Source organism: Arachis ipaensis, chromosome B09 (genome assembly GCF_000816755.2).
Source record: "Arachis ipaensis cultivar K30076 chromosome B09, Araip1.1, whole genome shotgun sequence".
NCBI classification, from domain to species: Eukaryota; Viridiplantae; Streptophyta; class Magnoliopsida; order Fabales; family Fabaceae; genus Arachis; species Arachis ipaensis.
In genome coordinates, this window is record NC_029793.2 from 13,851,972 (window position 1) to 13,859,075 (window position 7,104).

A 7,104-nucleotide genomic window follows, 5' to 3' on the forward strand; every position below is an offset into this window, starting at 1 on the left:
CTTATATATTTATAAAAAGAAACAAGTTGCATATTCAAACCACACATTAGCAAATTCACTAATTTAAATGTTTTAGAACAAGCAAATTTATTAGTGTTCTTTTTTCTTTCTTTTTTACTTTATTGACATAGGTCCAGGTCTACAATTGGACCCGACCCAACATAAGCTACCCATCCTCATCCCCATCACCATCAGACACCTTTTTCCAACCCATTTCCCCCCAACCTAGATCCCCAACATTCCCTGCAACCCAAATACCCCATGACTAAGCTTACGAAACTCCTTCCAATGGCAAATCCATCTCCTTTGGCGTGTTGAGCATATTGTCCATAAAATTTCTCTGAAATATCTTCTCCGCACTCCCCTCCTAGATTTTGGGTTACTCAGTTTTCATGAAGAGACACTGCGAAACCGCCGCATGAAGGAGATGTTGGTGTTGCATTTTCTTTCGCCTTTCTTGCTTTTTTGTTCAAGCTCCCAATTAGCCCTCCTCCGCAGAGGAGGAAGACAGCGCCAGTCGCACTGTATCTGATACCTCTACTTTTCTCTGTCTTTGGTTTGAAGAATGCCCCTGTAACCATGTTGCAAGAACTTTACTCCATTCTAGGGTTCCTTTTCAGCTTTCTTCTATACGTGCTGGGCTAGATTTGGGCGAATTGCAAACTAGGTTAGGGAACAATGGAACACCGCTTGCGGATGAGTCTTCTTCCTCTCACACGGAATTGTCAACAAAATTATGATTCCAACAATTTTGCGACTTTACTCGGCGATTCCAGTACACAAACAACACTACTGTCACTCGAACAATAAAATCGGAACGAAAAGGAGCGACAAAATCGCAAAAACGTGCGATTTTACGAGTTAAGTCGCGATTTTGACTACCTTGCTAATGACTATTATAAATAAATTCTATATCAACTAACATCCTCCCCAAACTAAAAATGTGAATGTCTAGCAATCCTAAATTGTATTAATAAACAATAAAATCGAGGTAAATTGTTTTACATTATTTTCTATTTTAATATGATAGTCCTTTGACTCCTTTCTAAAGATGGAAAAAAACTGATTAACTTAATGTAATAATATCATATTATAATGTACAAAAATTAATGTAACTTGGGTAAAAAAGATTCAATCAAATGCACGCTCAAAGTCCTACCAACTACCAAGTTTTGAGCAATAATAATTTTAAATGGGCCAATTCTATAATATATCTATCGCTTAAGTGCTGAATTTTTGTTGAAAATTTATTTTTAATAACAAATTTTAAATATTTAAATTTTTTTATATTTTTAAATTAAATATTAATTATTTAATATTTTTTTCAATCAGACACTAAATTTTTAAACACGATAACAAATACCTTTTAAATTTCTCTTCAAAATCGTTATCAACTTTTCGTATAGTGTGAAGAAAAATGGCATCTTATAAAGTATAGAAATTGGAAAGCAAGGGTGCTGGTGCATGCATATATATTGAAGCATCTCAATTCTCAAGGTGATGTGTAAGTTATTGGAGCAGAAGAATGGGAATGTCTATGCTGGGGAAACTTGCATCTGGTCCTTGAGTCCTTGACCGTGTAGGAATATTCTAATTGTGGCTGAAGGTTGGTTCTGTACATAAAGTATTGTTTAATTTGTATTACATAATTACATGTGATCCATAAATGAATGTAATTGTAAATTGGTATAGGACGGTCGATTAAATTAGTAAATTCAATATTGATTAGACATGCATATTAGACCAGAATGTTGATGAATTTAGGGATGGCAACGGATTTTCATGGGATGGGGATATGCCCCCGTCTCCCGCCTCCATTATTTGTTTCCGTCCCCACGATGGTAACGGGGACCCCATATTCATTGGGACTCGAGTATTTGTGGATTTTTTTTAAAACAAAAAAATTAAAAAAAAATTTAAAAAATTAGAGATAATTATCAACAGTCATGGAACCTCCGAAAGCAAATACTCAAATGATAATAATAAATCCACAAATGAATAAGACAAATTCACAGAAATTTTAATAATAGAATTAACACACATAGAACATAGACAGTGATAACAGCAAATGCACATATACAGTGATAACAACAAACCACATATGAAAAACGATGAAGACGGAGACCCTCACTGCTGCGACAAAAACAGTGACGACGACCCTCCCTACAGCGACGAAGACGGCATTGAGAGAACCCTTCCTACTGCAACGAAGACGGCGTTGAGAGAATCCTCACTGCTGCGAGGAAGACGACGACGACAACCCTCACTACTTTGACGAAAACGACAACGGCGACACTCACGGACGCGTGAAGAGAGAAGACGCCGACAATGGATGATGAACGATGAAGATGGCGACGCGATTTAAGTAAGAAAAATAAAGAGTGCAAGTGCGTGATGGTGAAGGATTTAGGGTGGCAACAGTGAGGGGTTTAGGGTGGCGGCGGATGGCAGATGACGGAACGACATTAGAAGAAGAGGTGGATTAGAGAGGACAAGAAGTTAGGTTTCGTGAATGATTTTATCATATTTGGACGAAGAGAGGAAGTGTGAAATGTGAATGACGGCTTGGGGTTCCAGGAGGGTTTGAAACTAATATATATATATATATATATTGTGGTCATTTCTTATAACGGGAATTATACGGGTATTCACGGGGTGGGGACTTTTATCCCGATCCCCATCCCATTTATTATCCGGGTTCCCGACCCCGTCTTCCACGGAGAGAAATTGACCCCCAAATATGTTTCCTGACGAGTAAATTTTCATGGATACCCACTCCGTCAGAAAAAATTGTCATGCCTAATGAATGAGGTTAAAGGTTTATTGAGTTTTAGTAGGTATTTTTTTAACAGATTTTTTTTATATAGAGATTTATTTCATCTATTTTTTAAATTTTTTATTTTTATTGGATGATTAAATGGTAGTTATTTAAAGTATATATTATATATTTGATAAAAAAGTATATTTTTATTCGACTAAAAAAATGTAATATCCTCTCTTCAATAAAAAATGAGGTTACTATATAAAAAAAATTGAATTATTAGAATAAATTAATAAAACTAATTTTCATCACCGTAAATGGTATGATATTTTGTAGTGTCATTAGTTTTTTGTGTTTTAATTCTCAAGTAAATAAAGAATGAAGTAATAGTGAATAATAAGTTATTAATTAATTTTATTTCGGAATAAAATACTAATTGTAAGAAGAAAATTAATTCTTTAAGAATCTAAATTAAAAACCACTCTAAATATATTAGTTAAATAGATAGATATACAAAATAAAAAAAAAACAATAACAATATTCTAATAAAATAACAATTCTTTATAAAAAAAATTAAATATACGTCTTTGAATTAGGACTTAGAATTACGGGTTTTGATTTTAATTTTTTAGAGTAATTTTTATTAGGCCTACAACCTATTATTATTATTGTTCATATCTTGACCCAATGTAATGGTCTAACCCAACTAAGCTAAAAAGGCCCAACCCAAAGGGATGGCCTTCACCGCTCATCCGACCTCCCCAAAGAAGTCGGACTTGGCATGAACTGGCAAATGACACTTATCCAAATAAGAATCTGTCTCCTAAAATCTCTCACCTACTTCGGCAGTAGAGGTCGGAGCAGCCCCAGGTTGAGCAGACGAACTTGGCAGGAACCCTTCGGATAAATCAGCTTCACGAGGAGGGGACTCCACTAAATGCTGCCCAACCATTTTCAACTCAGAATCGGTAGGAGGACTAAGGGGAGACACAATTTTTCCATCAGCAACAACTTTGTTAAGGTGAAGAGGTGACAAGTCCAAGTCGGGAGCCAAAATTCGAACCTGCTCTTTAATTTTAACACCTCAAACACCACCTCGGTGCCTTCAGCCACAAACTCTTCCAAGTCTTGATACCCCTCCCTAAGCCAATCCAGCTCATCCCTAAGCTCTATTTTTTCAGTAAACAAACGCAAGTAATTCTGCTCAGCCTTCTCTTTCAAACCCTCAGCCATAGCCAGAGAGCCCATCAACTGCTTCTCCCTCTCGCGAGACTTGGAAAGTGCCTCCTTCAGCTGATCCCACTCATTCGTCAGCCTCTTCTCATCCTCACGGAACATGGCTAGTTGACCCTCAAAAGCTTCTAGAGAACGCTGGGTAGCGTTCAGAGGAGTCTTTTCCAGTTCCTTGAGCAGAGAAGTACAAACCCCAGCAGTACGAATCCCTCCCCAGATTGAAATTTGGAGATGGTTTCTAAGAGAGGCATCATCCATAGCAATAGTGCAATGCAGCAGGATATGCCTCTCACAGAACTTCACCCCGTTAAAAACAGAATCACCAATATTGGAGACACCGGACTCCGAGGTTTTTCTCTTCTTTGAAACAGGCTCCGAGGAGGGAAGAACTGGAGGGGTAGGTACAAAGGGGGGAGGAGGGGTAGGAAGATCTGCCGACTTGGCCAGGCCGGAGGAGGTCGCCCCCGAATCTAGCTTCAGAGGAGAAGAAGTAGATGATGCTCCGCCTTCTTGTAATTGAGCAGCTCAGGCCCGGACGTTTCTCTTTGCCTCTTGAACTTTTTGGTATGCTTTAGATCCACTTTCATTTTTTTTACAAAAAGAAAAGAGGCAACGTTAGTGAATAAGTCGAAAAAGGCAAAGAGTCATCCATGAAACAAAAAAGTAAATAGCTAACTAATTCAGTACGATTTCATAACTCGGAGTTTCGAGGAGGAACATTTTTGTATCGAGATTGGGAGCCCGCTCCCAAGCTTCTCGCAAGAACTCAACTACAGCCTCTTCGACCTCATCCAAATCTACCAGATGGTACTTTTCGACAGAGGCTGCCTCTACCCAGTATAAGGGAAAACGAGGCTCATCATTTTCAGTAAGAAAGAAAGGATGGTGACCCTCTACAGCTCGGACTTTGAAAAAGAAAATTTTGAAATTATGGAATGATTCATCGAAAATCGAAAATACTTTCTGGCCCTGGATGGCACGGAAAGAGACCCACTGTAGCTTGTTTTTAGACGAAGCATTAAAAAGCTTGGTAAGATGAAAAAGAAAGAAGAATATCTTTAGAGAAATCGGGAAATCAAGCTCGCGACTGACAAGCTAATAGATCTTCATAAAACCCAAGAGTTAAGGTGAAGTTGAAAAGGAGCAACTTGGCAGTAAGAAAGAACCTCAGTTTCAAAATCAGAGAAAGGAAACGTCACCCCCAGCCTAGTAAAAAGGCAGTCATACATAAAAATAAAAGGGGGATCTGAATTAACCACTTTGCCAACACAGACTCTGTCCTCTAAATCAGGGACAACTAATTCATATTTGACCTCATCCTCCCTAGCATCACAGAGCCTGTGGTGTTTTCAAAATTCATAAACAAAAACATTATCTACCAAAGGAACCTCACAAAGGACAGAGGCATCTACCCATCTTAATAGATCTTCGGAAACCCTTGAGGACATTTTTTGAACAGAAGGGCGAGACATAAGGGATGATATACCTACATTACGCAAAGAAAAAGAAAAAAAAATCATCAAAACAGAGTCACATGAGAAAACTTTTTCTTTAGCAAAACAGGAACTGTCAACAAAATCATAAAAGAAACAGCCTTTCGAAAAAATACGCGAAGTCTCTAACATTTCCTACCTAGAACGATGGCAGAAACTACAATAAAACGGCACAATAAAGCATACCCAGAATCTCCTTTCCAACTTCTCAGTTCACTTAACAAAAATGAAAGAAGTGCTATAAAAACAAGAAAGGAAGAAGGCAGTGAGAAACCAACTTTTTTGAGAAGAAGAAAGCTGTCGGCGGAAAATAGGGCGAGCAAGGCACCAAAAACTAAGAATACGAAAAGCAGAACGCTGAGAGAAAGGAGAGAAGGGAAGTATACCCAAAGGGAAGACGAAAAAGGAGAAAAGGAAAGAGAGGGAAAGTACTTATAAGATCTTAGGGGCACACTCGTAAATTAGCCTACTCATTAAAAAGGCGCGCCATTACCAACATAACCACCCCCATGTGTAAATGCAAAAACCGAACGGACGCGACGTTTGATCAGACGCGACGGTTGAAGAAATTCAAAATCACGTCGATTTCAAAACTAAAATCACATCGGTTCTCCGACTTGGGAAGAAATACCGACTTAAGCATCCTTGAGTTCAATTAATACTCGAATCCAACTCATAACTAAGAGATCGAACTCGAGTAGGGGCACTGTTCATACCCTGACCCAATGCAATAGCCAGGCCCAACTAAGTTAAAAAGGCCCAACCCAAAGGGATGGCCTTCACCGCTCACCCGACCTCCCCAAAGAAGTCGGACTCGGCATGAGCTAGCAGATGACACTTATTCAAATAAGAAACTACCTCCTAAAATCTCTCACCCACTTCTGGAAGAAATATCTCAACAACCCTAAGATAAAGGGACGGTTATCTACCATCAGAGGAGGAACTACTCCAATGGTGGTTATTGGTTCACCATCTATAAATACATTGAGACACTTAGGTAAAACTAAGTTCCAATACTCTAAACCTGCTTACCCCCTTTGCTAACTTAGACATTGGAGTGTCTTTGCAGGTACCACTCCCCATTCTTTCACATACACAACTCGGACGGCGGCTCCCAGACGTAAACCAAGTCGGAGACCACCTTCCTCTAGCGTTTGGGCCTCTCATTCAAGCCCAACCATCCGGTTCTAGGTAAGTCCCGGAACAATTATTATCATAATATTGGCAATTAAAAACAATGATAATAACATTAATAATTATAATAATCAAAATAATACTAATACTAATTATAACAATAATAATGATAATAGAGATATTATAATAATAGCAGTAACCATAATAATCAGTGGCGGTGAGCTTTGTCTGGGCAATGGGTGGCTCCCCCAAAATTTTTGTAATATACTTTCAACCTATCTATCTGAGTTCGATGCCCTTCAAACTTTTTATCCTATCTTATTTGACAATAACAAATAATGTTATTTTATTTTTAAATCAACTTTACAAATTTAATGCCATTATAGTATCAACACTGTTTACATTAATAAATTTTGATGTTTTTATTTTATTAAAAATTTAAGATTTTGTTTTGTTGTATTAAATTATTTGATTTGTAATGAA